The sequence below is a fragment of the Dromiciops gliroides genome, chromosome 3 (genome assembly GCF_019393635.1).
Source record: "Dromiciops gliroides isolate mDroGli1 chromosome 3, mDroGli1.pri, whole genome shotgun sequence".
NCBI lineage: Eukaryota > Metazoa > Chordata > Mammalia > Microbiotheria > Microbiotheriidae > Dromiciops > Dromiciops gliroides.
This window is the reverse complement of record NC_057863.1, coordinates 222,607,562-222,622,917: the sequence shown is the minus strand read 5'-3', so window position 1 is coordinate 222,622,917 and position 15,356 is coordinate 222,607,562. Positions and strand designations below refer to the sequence as shown.

Here is a 15,356-nt window from a genome sequence, read left to right as displayed (position 1 = left end):
TGGCTTGCAACTTCAAATTATGACACTTACCTGAATGTGACGACTCTTTTCTACTTAACAGAAATGTAATTTTTTTAAAACTAAAATTTTAAAATTTTAAATAAAAGCCCATTTAAGATACTCAAAAGGGCTTATTGAAGAACAGGGATTTTTTTCTTAATACTTTTATTATTTCCATCTGTTACATTCACAAAGAAAATTCCTTCTGGCCTCCAAATTTTAAGTGTAGGCTAACAATATGGAAATGGTCATTAACCATCCTTGCCTATAGGTGGCAGCAGCATCTCTCTGCACAGACAACCAGTGCTCTTAGCCTTGTCTTTTAGACCAAGTCTGAAAGTGAAGTTTATTTGTTTATTTGGAAATCTGGAATCTCATCTGTTTATCGACACATCACATTTTGTTTCCAACAAATACCAATAGTAAAAGGTAACGCCCGTAGGCTGTTCTAATGGTTAAGAGGTTTATTTTATATGACTGTGGAGTCATACAATATTATCAGCTGAAAATTACTAATAAGGCAAATAATGAATGGAGGAGAAAAACAATCTTAATCAACAAACATTTTTAAAGCTGACAGCTTCACACCAGTCACTGTCCTAGGCACTGCGATTAGAAATACAATGAATAAAACAATCCTTAGTTGGAAAACTCCCCGAACCCACTCTTCATGAACTATGGTTGCTTATTTAGAATAAAATGGGGGACAGCTAGGTGGTACAGTGGATAAAGCACCAGCCCTGGATTCAGGAGTACCTGAGTTCAAATCCTGCCTCAGACACTTGACACTTACTAGCTGTGTGACTCTAGGCAAGTCACTTAGCCCTCATTGTACCACAAAACAAAAACAAAAACAAACAAAAAAAACTTGATTACATTAATCAGCTGCTAAAAATAAAACAAAGATAAAAGTGAGTAGCCAGAGGAAAAAGAACCTGACTATAGATAACTACTATGGTATAAAAGAAGATCTGGGTTCATATTCAGAGGAAGATAGTAAGGTTAAAAAAAAAAAGGCACGCCTATTCCAAAGAATAACAAATGATCATGGGCCCCCAAAATAACTGTTTTCTAAAACAAACAAAAAAATTACTGAGAATGGCATAGTTTTACATATTTTTGCAAATGTCTTTAATGTCTGGCTTATAAATGGCAGGGAGAATCTACTGTTTCTGCATTCAATCTGTTACAATATGTGGTTTGGGCTGGAGTCTATGAAGAAAAGTCAGCCTCATACAGATGTGTGGTTGGAAAAGAGAGGCATAATTTAATGGGCAAATAATGTCTTAGTATTGTTATGAAAATGGTTTTGACCCCTTAAAAGGGTCTATGGGCAGCATTTTTTTTTTTTGGTGAGGCAATTGGGGTTAAGTGACTTGCCCAGGGTCACACAACTAGTAAGTGTCAAGTGTCTGAGGCCAGATTTGAACTCAGGTCCTCCTGAATCCAAGGCCTGTAAATCCACTGCACCACCTAGCTGCCCCTATGGGCAGCATTTTAAGAACCTCTAATCAAGAGGAGGGCTCTTAGTCCATTGGATGGATTTGATGAAGAGTATTTAAAAGAGACTATGGTAAGATGAGTAGCTCAGCATTAGGTGTGGCTGTCTTGCAATCTATTCTATCAGAGAACCATAGGAAAAGTAACTCTTTAGACTGCCTCCTTAGGTATGGAAAGGTTGACAACCTGTATAAGCAGGGACAATAATAGTGGTACAGTGTTTCATAGATGAACTTTCCCCACAATCCTATGAAGTAGTGGTATAAGTATTATAAGCCCCATATTTGTTGTTCTTGAGTAATTTTTCTGTCATGTCTGATTCTGGCAAAGATACTGGAGTGGGGACATTTAGGTAGCACAGTGAATAGAGAACTTGTCGTGAAGTCAGGAGGACCTGAATTCAAATTCAACCTGAGACACTTGACACTTACTAGCTGTATGATCCTGGGCAGGTCACTTAACCCTAATTGCCCTGTTAAAAGAAAGAGAGAGGGGGCAGCTAGATGGTGCAGTGGATAAAGCACTGGCCTTGGATTCAGGAGGACCTGAGTTCAAATCCAGCCTCAGACACTTGACACTTAACTAGCTGTGTGACCCTGGGCAAGTCACTTAACCCTCATTGCCCTGCAAAAACAAAAAAAGAGAGAGAGAGAGAGAGAGAGAGAAAGGGTTAAGTGATTTGCCCAGGGTCACACAGCTAGTAAGTGTCTGTGAGGCCAGACTTGAATTCAGGAAGACAAGTCTTTCTGATTCCAGGCATGGTGCTGCATTCATTGCACCACCTAAACCTAAATTTACATGTGGAGATTCTCAGGCCCAGGGATGTGGTATTACTTGCCCTGAAAGACCAGACCTGGATTTTAATACATCTCCTAATACTTTTTGTTTTGTTTTGTTTTGTTTTAGTGAGGCAATTGGGGTTAAGTGACTTGCCCAGGGTCACACAGCTAGTAAGTGTTAAGTGTCTGAGGTCGGATTTGAACTCAGGTACTCCTGACTCCAGGGCCGGTGCTCTATCCACTGCGCCATCTAGCTGCCCCCTTTTTTTTGTTTGTTTTTTGTTTTTTCATCTCCTAATACTTAATAGTGAGTGACTTGACCATGGGCAAGTCACTTTGAGCCTCAGTTTCTTCATCTATAAAATGAGGAAATTGGACTAAACAGCCTCTAAGAGGTCCCTTTCAGCTCCAAATCTGTGATTCTATGCCCTTGGTTCAAATCTTGCTCCTGACTCAAACAGCTCTGTCACCATGGACAAGACACTTAATCCTTAAAGCGCCCACCTCTACAGGGTGTCCCCAAAGCCTTGGTGTAGTTTTCAGCTATCAAAGCTTAAAACTGCATTAAGACTTTGAGATGCTCTGCATTTGTGGATGGCATTTCTACACTGGGAGTTCCCATTTGGGAATGAAATCAGGTGCAACTCAAACAATAATAGCAATCATAGTAATGATAATCATAGGCAGTTGGTGCTGCCTAAAAGCAAAAACCAAAAACAAACACAAAACCTTTTCAATCTAGTTTACTTTTTCCCTCCTGGAAACGTTTCTCTTTAAATTTTGAGTTCTTTGGTTATATCTGCAGATAATGATAAGGTCCTGATCTGAGCTTTGTAAAGAACACAAGAATCCTTGTTTTAATTCCCTCCCAGATTCTCCCTTCTAACTTCTTCTCCATGGCCTCCCCAAAAACCATTCTTTTTTCTGCATTAACAACAATTTGGAAACACTGTTTCAGGGTGGCAGGGAAAGGAGGGGAGGAGGAACCCCATATAGCTATAGCAGGATCCAGGGTAGAAGATTAGATAGTGAAAGTAACAAGCCCAGTTTTGACTCCCTTTCCTACCTCCTGCCTCCAAGGCCTTGAATAATGCTCTCTCCACATAGTGGATACCTCAAAAACTATGCTGCCTAAAAAAAAGATTGACTTTGTAGTTAGGATGGAGCAATGGTAGGAGGACTAGCAAAGTGGCACAGTCTCATGAGATAGACTGTGCATAATAGTGGCATAATAGTGGCATAAGACTGGCATAATAATAGTGAAAGTTGGTCTCTTTTTAAAGACAAAAGTATTGCTTTTCTCTGGGGGAGTAACATTTACACGTGGGTACCATGAGAGGTGATGAGATGGTGAAGGGCATGAAAGTCATCTAAATCTCTACTTGCCTAGTTTTTAGGTCACCTCCCCCCCTTCTTTCCCCCACCCCATTTGTTCAGCCTCACCTGCCTTTATCCACAGGGAAGACTACAAAGGGACCAAAGCCAGACTAGCTGGAAAGGAGCTCTCAGGACTGATAGCTGGAAGATACAAAAGCTTTCAAATATTCAGGGGGAAAAAATCTCCAAAAATTGAAATGAAGATTCCAAATGTGACTTTCAGGAATGAAGAAAGGTCACTCTCCCAAAGAACAAGAAGCAGAGCCTATGGGCAGCTTTTGTTTAATATCAAAGAAATCTTACGCCACAACTAATCAATATGCCCATACTGCCAACATGTCAGGCCACCAGACTGGCAAGGGAATGACTGTTATCAAAACCTCTTTATTCCCATCATAGAGTACAGGCACCTGGAGGATCAGAAATCATCAATCCTCCAGCCTGTTACAAGTCGCCTCTGATTTATCATTCATTCTCCAAAACAACCTTTAGCTAGCTTCTAAAACTCAAATACTGTCACAATGTCACTGACAGAGATACAAGATAACATTAATAGACTTCAACGTGTGCAACCTTTGTGCATCTTTGATAAATTCTCAATAAAGGGGTTGCCCAACTTATTGGGAACCTTTCAGAATAAAAGAAAGTATAGTATAGTGGAAAAAAGACTGGATGTCATCAAGTCAAATAATCAGGGTTTCTATACTAGTCCTACTTGCTATCTGTATGGCTTTGGGAAGTCATTTAATCTCTCCTAGACTCAGTTTCCTCATCTGTAAAATGAAGGTGGGGGTACAAGTAAATGATGCTCAAGACTCCTTTTGATGCTAAGTCTGTGATTCTGTGAGCCTATAACAAGAGTGGGGGGAATCAGTGAATGGGTGCTGCCTCAGATAAACTGAGACCTAGGGAAGATCTTAGCTTAAAAAGGCCAAGGGCTCCCACTGCATTCAGGGCTCTCTCCAGTCATCCTGATCAATATCTTGCTACTAGACCCATATGGCTCTGGAGGAGAGAAGGTTGGTGACTTTGCACAGCCCTCCCTCACTTAAATCCAACTCACTGCAAGTCATGACATCATCTCCCAGATGTCATGGTCCTCTTCGAGAATGAAGGACAAACAAGAAAAAGAGGGGGAGCTCTCCACCATTCAAATAGTAGTGGGAAGAAGAATGTAAAAGTAAGTAGTCTCTTCCCTTCCCAGTTTCTTAGGCCCTGCATTTCTTAAAAAGCTGCTGTGAATCTGGTTTTGCTTCTTTCTCACTCTGGGTCTCTTTCCCAGCTTGTATGTCCATCTGAAGGTGCATCCAACCATGTGTCCATCTTCTGTGAGCGTCCTTTCTCTGGCCAAGCACTAGCTCCCCCAGTGTGTGAGCAGCTGTGTCCCCCTGCCATCTGTTCTGAAACTTTCACTTTTAATCAAGGCTTTCCAGCATGCGAATCTCTTCGCCTTGTTGGGTAGAGGACACAGAGGCTAGGTGGGCACCGTAACCTCCAGGGATGATTTCTGAAGGGTAATGGTTTCTCCCTAGGGTGTGGTGATATGCTTAGAAGCAACCATTAGCCAAAGCCAGCAAATGGCACTTCTCTACAAAACAAAGCACGTGTTAACAGTTTCTATGTACCCAACAGAATTGGGAGGAGTAATTCTAAAGATGATGATAAGGAGGAAGATAAAATTCTTTTTGATAAGATTTTTTGCATTGATTTATTACATTCCTACTATGAAAGCTTTAGTGTAGTTTTTGACTAAGCTTAAAACTGCATTAAGACAGAGATGCAGGGAGGCAGCTAGTTGGTGCAGTGGATAGAGCACCAGCCCTGAATTCAGGAGGACCTGAGTTCAAATCTGGCCTCAGACACTTGACACTTACTAGCTGTGTGACTCTGGGAAAGTCACTTAACCCTCATTGCCTTGAAAAAAAAAAGACTGAGATGCAAAAAAAAAATAAAATAAACTTTTAAAAACAACTGAGATGCTTGACATTTATGGATGGCATTTCTACACTGGGAGTTCCCATTTGGGAATGAAATCAGGTTCAGCTCAAACAATAATGACAATCATAGTAATGATAATCTTACAGTTGATGCTGACTAAAAAAAAGTCAGGATTGTAGTTGAGCTAAAATGTAACATATGTAAAGCATTTCACAAACCTTAAAGTGCTATAAAAATGATAGCTAGTATTAATACTATTAGTAATGTAAAAGGCACAATACTGGGCACTCATAATAAAAGAGGAAATGATCATTTCCCTCAAGAGGGATGCAACATACACACAGATATGTGAATAAAGCATCTATAAAATAAGGTGGATGTGGAAGAATGCTTACTAATAACTGGTGGGCTAGTGAAAGGCGTTACATAGAAGATGGCAGCTGTTTGTTGTTTCATTCTCAAAGAGGACCAATGACATCAGCAGGGTGATGACTTGACTTGCGAGAGAATTGGATTTAAGTGAAGCAGAGCTGTGAGCAGAACCTTGAAGGAAGACAAGGATTCTCAAATGTGGAAGTGAGAGAGCAGTACATTCCAGGCATAGAGGACAGTCTGGGTAAAGTCATGGTGTTGGGAGACAAAACGGAAACTGCAAGTAGACTAGTTTATCCGGAACAAAGCGTATATGCCAGGCGTTGGATTTAATCAATCAATAAACAATTAAATGCCTGCTGTGTGCAAGGCACTGAACTAGGTGCCAGATTGTCATTCACATCTCTTTGTACTTCTTTCAAATATCAATGGTTTCTCATTGATAGGTACTTCCCCCATTACTGCAGGATAAAAGATTTCATCCTGTGCGACCCTTGTCTATCTGCTCCCATAAATCCTCAATAATGGGGTTACTCAACTTATCAGAAGCATTGATCTAATCTCTTCCTTCTTTCCTTTCTTTTTGTTCCTACTTTCCTTCCTTCTTCCTTTCCTTCCTTTTTTCCTTCCTTCCTTCCTTCCTTCCTTCCTTCCTTCCTTCCTTCCTTCCTTCCTTCCTTCCTTCCTTCCTTCCTTCCTTCCTTCCTTCCTTCCTATCTATCTTTCTTTCTTTGTCTTTTCTTTCTTTCTACCTTTCTTTTCTTTTCTCTTGACAGTCTGTTAGGGTTTACTGCATGAGACAAATAGAAGGGTACTCTGTGCAGAGGAGATAGGGGTAAATATTTTTTTGTTCTCCTCCTTGGACAGTCTTGATGATCTCCTCTTTCTTAGCCTGTAGACACTCTTCCTGATGCTTTCATGATTCCTTAGTCTTGGACCAGTGAGCTTCAGCCAGGTCAGTCGGAAGTTTCTTATAGGCTCTGTCTGCCTTCAATTTATGAATGTGCTCCACGAGAATCTGCTTATTCTTGAACACATTTCCCTTCACCTTCAAGTACAGGCTGTAGTACATACAGTGGTCAATCTTTGCATTCACAATATCTTTAGAGTAGGCAGCACAGAATCCTCATTCTCCTCACCCAGGTCACCTTCTCAGGCATATGAGAATTGGCAGTATCCTTTATTTTACCAATGCCCATGTGCCTGTTCTTCTTTCAAGTCAGAGTATTTTTCTGACATTGAGAACTAAAGTGGACAGTAACAGGCTTCCAGATGATCAACCTATATTTAATCACCTTCCAGATCTGCTGATGGGAATTGGTGTTGGAGATTTCATTGGTCTCATTGGAGCCAAGCCATACCTTCTTCCTTCCACATCAAAGGATGCTAATGACAAGCCTCTTCTGAAGCCGGACCATACTCTTGGCTGAAACTGCAGCTGCAGCACAAAAAAGCAAAGTGTTAGGGTTTGGTTTTTTTTTAAATGTATTTCATGGGTATCAGTGCAGTACTCAGGCTAGCCATCACTTTTCATCTTTTCTGACAATAATGATAGCTGACTTTTATATAGCACCTATTATGTGTTAGGCACTATGCTATGTTCTTTACATGTAACATAATAATAAAAATAATAACTGTCATTTATATAGTGCTTTAAGGTTTGTAAAACACTTTAGAAATATTATCCAATTTTATCCTCTTAACTGCCCTGAGGATGGTTTTATTATTTTGCCCATTTTATATTAAAGGAAACTGAAAAACAAAGAGCCACACAGCTAGCAAGTGTCTGGAGTCAAATTTGGGATCAGATCTTCCTGACTTCAAGTCCAGTGGTCTATTCACTGTTCTGTCCAGCTGCCTAATATGAACAACCATCTCCTTGATAATGCCTTTTATACAGTTTTTTGCCTAGAAGTCACTGCTCTTTTTCCTCTCATATTTTTTCTCAATTAAATATAAATTTTTAAACATTTTTTTTTATTTTGAGTTCCAAATTCTTCCTTCCCTCCCTCCTCCCCCCTTCCCTTATTGTTATAGCTAGCATTTCTAGTACAATTTTTTTTTTTTGGTGAGGCAATTGGGGTTAAGTGACTTGCCCAGGGTCACACAGCTATTAAGTGTCAAGTGTCTGAGGCCGGATTTGAACTCAGGTCCTCCTAAGTCCAGGGCCAGTGCTCTATCCAGCTGCCCCCTCTAGTACAATATTAAATAACAATAGTGATAATGGACATCCTAGCTTCACCCCTGATCTTATTGGGAAGATTTCTAGTTTGTCCCCATAACAGATAATGCTTGCTGATGGTTTTAGATAGATACTACTTATTATTTTAAGAAGAGCTCCATTTATTCCTATGCTTTCTAGTGTTCTTAATGGGAATGAGTGTTGTATTTTGTCAAAAGCTTTTTCTGCATTTATGGAAATAATCATATGATTCTTGTTGTTTTCATTATTTCTATGGTCTATTATGCTGATAGTTTTACTTAATATTAAACTATCCCTGCATTCCTCATAGATCCCACCGGGTCACATTGTATGATCTTTGTGATATATTGCTATAATGTCTGTATAATGTTTAATTTAAAATCTTTTTGCTTCAATATTCATTAGGGAAATTGGTCTATTGTTTCTTTCTCTGTTTTTTGCTCTTCCTTGTTTAGGTATCAGCACCACATTTGTGTTGTAAAAGGAATTGGGTAGTATTCCTTCTTTGTCTATTTTTCCAAATAGTTCATATAGTATTGGAATTTATTGTTCCCTAAGTATTTGGTAGAATTAATTTGTGAATCGATCTGGGGATTTTGTCTTAGGGTGATCATTTATGGCATGTTCAATTTTCTTTTTTTAAGACAGAATTATTTAAGTATTGTTTCCTCTTCTTAATGTGGGGAATTGATATTTTCATAAATATTTATTAATTTCACTTAGATTGCTTGATTAATTAGCATATAATTGGGCAAAATAGCTCTCAATAATTGCTTTAATTTCAATTTCATTGGTGGTAAATTTACCCTTTTCCTTTTTGATAATGGTAATTTGGTTTCCTTTGGTATTTTAAAAACAAATTAACCAATGATTTATCTATTTTTTTTTCATAAAACCAGCTCCTACTTTTATTTATTAGTTCAATGTTTTTCTTTCAATTTTATTCATCTCTCCTTTGATTTTCAGGATTTCCAATTTGGTGTTTAATTGGGGATTTAAAATTTTTTTCTATGTTTTTTTTTTTAGCTCCAGCTCATTGATCTGCTCTTTTTTTTATTGGTGCTTACATCAATAAATTAGATTTAGAGATATAAAATTTCCCCTAAGTACTAATTTGGCTGTATCCCATAAATTTTGGTATTTTATCTCATTGTTGTCATTCTCTTTAATTAAATTATTTATTGTTTCTATGATTCATTCTTCAACCCACTCATTCTTAAGGATTAGATTAGTTTCGAATTAATTTTTAATCTATGTTTTCACAGCCCTTAATTGATATAATCTTTATTGTATCATGGCCTGAAAAGGATACATTTAATATTTCTACTTTTTTGCACTTGGTTGTGAGGTTTTTATGCCCTACTATATGATCACTTTTTGTGAAGGTGTCATCTACAGCTGAAAAAAAGCTATACTCCTTTCTATTGCCATTCAATTTTTCTCCAGAGGTCTATCATATCAAACTTCTAAAATTCTATTCATATCTTTAACTTTTTTCTTATTTATTTTATAGTTAGATTTATCTAGTTCTGCTAGAAGAAAGTTGAGGTTCCCCCCACTAATATAGGTTTTTTTGTTTTGGTTTGGTTTTTTTAGTGAGGCAATTGGGGTTAAGTGACTTGCCCAGGGTCACACAGCTAGCCGGATTTGAACCCAGGTACTCCTGACTCCAGGGCCAGTGCTCTATCCACTGCGCCACCTAGCTGCCTCTAATATAGTTTTACTATTATCTCCTGTAACTCATTTTTAACTTTTCATTTAAGTATTTGGATGCTATGCCATTTGGTGTATATATAATTTCATACTGAATATTGCTTCATTACTACAATGGTATATTTAGCAAAATGTAGTTTCCCTTATTATCCCTTTTAACTAGATCTATTTTTGCTTTTGCTTTGTCTGAGATCATAATTTCTACCCCTACTTTTTTAAACTTCAGTTCAAGCCTAATAAATTCTTATTTTTAATGTGCACATGACTCTCTATTTCAAGTGTGTTTCTTGTAAACAACATATTGTTGAATCCTGGCTTTTGATCCATTCTGTTATCTGCTTCCATTGTATGCGTGAGTTAATAATATTCAAATTCACAGTTATGATTATTAAACTGCATATTTCCCTCCATTTAATTTTTTTCCCCAGTTTATCCTTCTCCTTCTCCCTCTTTTTAACATGTCCCTCCTCAAAAGTCTTTTTTTTTTTTTGCTTCTAACCATTGCCTCCTTTAATTTTCCCTCCCTTCTATTAGTTCTACTCCTTTCTCCTATGCCCTTCCCCTCCTACCTCCCTGTTGGGTAAGATAGATTTTTATGCACAACTGAGTGTGTATGTTATTCCTTCTCTGAGCCAATTCTGATGAGAATAAATTTCAGGTGTTGCCCACCCTCTCCCACCCACCCCCCATCTTCCCCTCAATTATAAAAGCTTTTTCTATCATGCCTCCTTTAAGTGAGATAATTTTCCTCATTTTACTTCCTTTCCTCTTCTCCCAGTGCATCCCTCTTTCTCTCCCCTTAATTTTATTTTTTGAAATCATATCATCACAATCAACTCTATATATCTATATATACTCCTTCCAACTGCCCTAATAATGATAAAGTCCTTAGGAGTTACAAGTATCCTTTATCCCATGTAGAAATGTACACAATCTAACCATACCCATGAACACTTGGCCTATAAGTCAAACTAATTACCAGCCTCCTGATTTTAAAGTATGTCACAAACATACAAGATCATAGCATTTAGTGCTCAAAGGGACCTTAGGCATAATCTAATCCAACCTCTTGGTTTTATAAATGAGGAAATGAGACCCAGAGAAGGTAATTAACATTAACAACAACAACAACAAACAGCAATAATAATAATTCTATAGTCCTCTAAGTTTTGCAAAGCATTTTAAATATTTCTTTCAATGGTAAATGGGCAGACTCAAAACCAGTCAATAAGCATTTATTAATTACCTACTGTGTCTAGCACTGTGCTAAGCACTGGGGAGATGCCAAAGGAGACAAAAGACAGTCCCTGCCCTCAAGGAGCTCACAATCTAATGGGGGCGGCAACAAGCAAACATACAGACAAACAAGCCGTTTATAAGATAAATCAGAAATAATTAACAAAGGGAAAGCATGAGAACTAACCTCATCTAAAAACTCAAGAATCACTGTACCCCAATGCCTATGTAAGGTTACCTTATGGAGTACAGAGTCTGGGATGCCATATTTAGAGAAGCAATGCTTCTACTGAGTTGAGTGTAAAATGATTTTATTCTCTTTTCTCTCTGGGCTCTGATAATCTAGTTTGTGACTAATGAGACAGAGGGAAACATAGTGAAGTCATGAAGACCTGGGTATATGCACTTGTAAGCTATTAACTCTAAGCAATTTACTTAATCTGAGTCTTGGTTTCCTCATCTGTAAAAACCAGAGATAATATATCATAGCGATTAACTCACAGGTTTATTGTGAGAACAAATGGGAAAATGGACATAAATAAGATCTTTGTAAACTTTGAAACATCATATACATATCAGTTATTATTTATTATTCAGGTCTCTGTATCTTCCTCATATTCCTCTCCCCTTCCTTTTTCAAAAATTTATTTTATTCTAAACTTAAAAAATTTTAAAAGTATTCCAATAACATAGTAGCATATAAAAAATGATTGTACATGAAAATACAAATCTATTATGTACAATTTTCTATTCCTTTTAAATATATGATAAGGATATTATGTAACTTTCTTTTTTCCCCCATCCCTCCTTTCCTAGAAAATTTATTTTGTTTTCCTTTTGTCCTTTTCCTGGAATCTGAATGATGCCAGTGGAATATTATAAAGGGAAATTTAAATCTGGCACCTCTGCCTCATTTAGCATTAGGGAAAATTAAAACGAGCATTTGAAACGAGGATGCACATTGTGTTTGTTATCAATAGCTATGGATTCCATGATACAATTTCCTCACTAACAGGTTAATTGGGGATTCATCTACCACAATGAATAATAATAAGTGACTTTTTTTATAGGCAGTTTTAGTTTACAGGATGTTTCTACATGTATTAGCTTATTTGATCCTTATAATCACCTTTGTAATTTTGGGGGCAGACAAATGTTATTAACCTTGTTTTACAAGGGAAGAAATTGAGGACCAGGGATGAAGGGATTTGTCCAAAGGCCATGTCACACTGCTAGTGTGGGGCTCAGTTGGCATTCAGTCTCCTGGGCCCTCACAGTCCAGTCTCTTCCCACTTTTGTTGGTATACCCCATCATTTTATTCTTTCAGGCTTTTCATTTGGAATCTTTAAAAAAGAACTTGGCTTAGAAAGAAAAAGGACATTGGATTAATCTCTTCCCATTCCCCATTATTTCTTTTTCTTAGATTCAGCCCTTGGACCTGACTTTTCAATGAAGTTTGTTTAAAAACTAAACTTCTAGTTACTAAAACTTGTACATACTAAAAGAGAGCTACTTTAATCTCTGCCATGGCAGACCACAAAGGTGAGACTATTTAAGGTTTTATCCTCCTTCCAATAAAAAGACAAGCACATTTCTTAAAGAAATTGGCTGTGCTATTTATTCCTTTTTTTTTATTGGCATGTAGATTGAATCCTGGGATGTTACTCAAATAACCTCTTGAACAAAAGATCTTACAAGAAACAACTGTTAAAAAAAATCAGACAAGTACTTGTTTCACAGACTAAGTTTGTAGACAGGGCAGAGTAAATCGTTACCATAGATAACTATGACTAATTCTAAACGTATGTGTTGATGAATGAAAGCAAAGTGCTAATTAAGCACTTATCATGTGCCAAGCACTGTGCAAAGATCTAGGGATAGAAAAGAAAGACAGTCCCTGGTGTCAAGGACCTCAAATGCTAATGGGAAAGACAATCCATAGAAGAGGTTTCAGCTGCAGGGCGGACAGAAGGGCCTGGTGGGCCATTCATTCATATCAGTTTCATGGTCCCTCTTTTATATCTTTACATATTCATATTCCTCCTCTATCTTGTTAGATGCAAAAAGGTGTCACATAAAATATGAATAGATGACACAGTATATGCATGTATATAAAATAACTGTATCTAATAAATCACTTTTTGAAAACCTCTTCTTAAAAACCTCGTTAGACCCTTAGATAAGGCAGAATTGTTTTCAGTGGCTACTCAAGAAGGAGAAAGGCTTCTAAGGAGACTCAGAGGATGACAACCACCATTTTTTTTTTCAAGGTCTCTTTTTCAGAATCCTAGACACTTAAGGCAGACTTTGATTAGGTGGTTGGTTATTCAGGCATGGGCTCAAGGAACTCATGAGGGCATGAGAGGGCAGACTCAGGAGTGACAGTCAATGTCTCCAAAGAGCAGAAGGTTTTGAAAGAGGAGCAATTCTGGATTTACATAACTATATCTGATTAAAGTTCTGACTTATACAATGGAGTACTCTCCATACATGGTAAAAGCATAATTTTTTGTTGCAGATTCTGGTTCTAGATGTTGATAGTGCAGAGTGGTATGCTTGGAAATGTTTTAACAACTGGCTTTCCATGGGGGTAAAATATATCCATGGGGGCAGCTAGGTGGCACAGTGGATAAGGCGCTGGCCCTGGATTCAAGAGGACCTGAGTTCAAATCTGGCCTCAGACCCTTGACACTTACTAGCTGTGTGACCCTGGGCAAGTCACTTAACCCCAATTGCCTCACCAAAAATATATATATATATATCCATGACATATTTTTAAGTTTAACCTATATTAACATTCTCTCCATTTAGATAATCAATAAAACAAATCAAACCATAATTTATGGTTTTCTGATGTGTAAATGCTCAAACTGAAAATTTAACAATCATAGAGAAAACAGGTTAGCACTGGCTCCAGCACACCCCTGCTGGTTCCCCTTCCTAATTTCCTCTGCATTAACTCTGTTTTGGGGTCTATGTGAGAATAAGAATATTGTCTGTATTACATATGCATGTGTTTAAACAAACATAATACATATTACACACATATGCATATATACACACAGAGTCATAAAATAAATACTGATTGAGTTGGTTAATTGAATTAATTAAATAACCGGCACAGAAACATCTTCTAATCCTTATAATATGCAAACTTGTTTATGTTTCTATTACACAGATGTAGTGGGGAGGGCACAGTACTTTGAATTCACTTTCAAAATCAAATTCTAAAGAAATCAAATACTATTTTAAGGTAATATTGTAGATTCTTTTGTAATGTAATTATCTCGTAGCTATATTATCTTTTTATAAATAAAATTATAAGTAAAGAAAATGATTGTCTTTATCTATTTATCTTCTTTAAGACTTCTTTAGGGAATATAAAAATGTAATTCCATGATCATCTCTCACTCCCTGCCTTGTTTGGACAGTTCTAAAAAAAAACCAAAAACTGGTCTCCCCTTATCTTTTCTGCGCCCTACCCCACCTTTCACTGCTAGTTTATTTAAGATTTGTTATACATAGGGTTAAGAGAATCACAATGGTGCATTCTGTCATTCTAGGTTTATTTTATCTCAAGCCAACAAGCATGTTTTAAGTGCCCAATGTGTGCCAAGCATTGAGGACATCTCTGGGGATATAAGGAAGGGCAAAAAGCAATGAAATTGGGGGGGGGACCTAATTAAAAACTAATCCCTGCTCTCAAGAAGTACACAGTCTAAAGGCACTAAGGATAGGGAAAGTCTTGTAGAAGGTAGGACTTTAAGCTGAGACTTGGAGGAAGTCAGGGAAACTGGGGGTAGGAGCTGAAGATGGGAGAGCCTTCCAGGCATGGAAGACAGCCAGTAAAAATGCCTGGAGACTAAAGATGGAATGTCCCCTGTGAGGAACAGCCAGGTGGCCAGCGTCCCTCGATCACAACATACATGGGCACTGGAAAGGTAGGAGGGGCCAGATTACAAAGAACTTTAAAAGCCAAATGGAGGATTTTCTATTTGATGCCAGAAGTAATAGGGAGCCACTGGAATTTGTCGACACAGTCAGACATGTGCTTAGATCAGTTTGACATCTTAGTGGAAAGTGGACTGGAATGCTTCAGGGGCTTAAGGTAAGGAGTCCAATCACCTTTAGTTTTTGTTTGGTTTTTTGCAGGGCAATGAGGGTTAAGTGACTTGCCCAGGGTCACACAGCTAGTAAGTATCAAGTGTCTGAGGCCAGGTTTGAACTCAGGTCCTCC

At 37.8% G+C, this 15,356-nt stretch overlaps 1 pseudogene; it reads right to left on the bottom strand.

Moving 5' to 3' along the window:
• Positions 1-6,753: 6,753 nt before the first annotated feature.
• Positions 6,754-7,384, bottom strand: LOC122747375 (annotated as a pseudogene).
• Between the last annotated feature and the right edge of the window lie 7,972 nt (positions 7,385-15,356).